Source organism: Condylura cristata, unplaced genomic scaffold (genome assembly GCF_000260355.1).
Source record: "Condylura cristata isolate star-nosed mole 26May11 unplaced genomic scaffold, ConCri1.0 scaffold00011, whole genome shotgun sequence".
NCBI lineage: Eukaryota > Metazoa > Chordata > Mammalia > Eulipotyphla > Talpidae > Condylura > Condylura cristata.
The window spans coordinates 4,450,388-4,450,630 of record NW_004567112.1 but is presented as its reverse complement, the minus strand read 5'-3'; positions in this window follow the sequence as shown (position 1 = coordinate 4,450,630).

The following is a 243-nucleotide window of genomic DNA, read 5'->3' as shown; positions in this document are numbered from 1 at the left end:
GAAGTAGACCCACGTCTGCCACGGCCTTGGAAACCAAGCCCTGGGAGAGCAGGAGAGTTTGTGGTCAGGCCTGGCCTTCAGGACTGTACGGGGTCCTTTCTGTTGCAAGGTCAGGGCCAAAGGGAGGTGGCTGGGAACCGCGTCGCCCTAGAACTTGCAAACCAGCCACCTGGGACACTCGGACCAAGCTGAATTTCAGACAAATGATGTTTGTTCACTGTGGTGTCCACGTAATATTGGTGG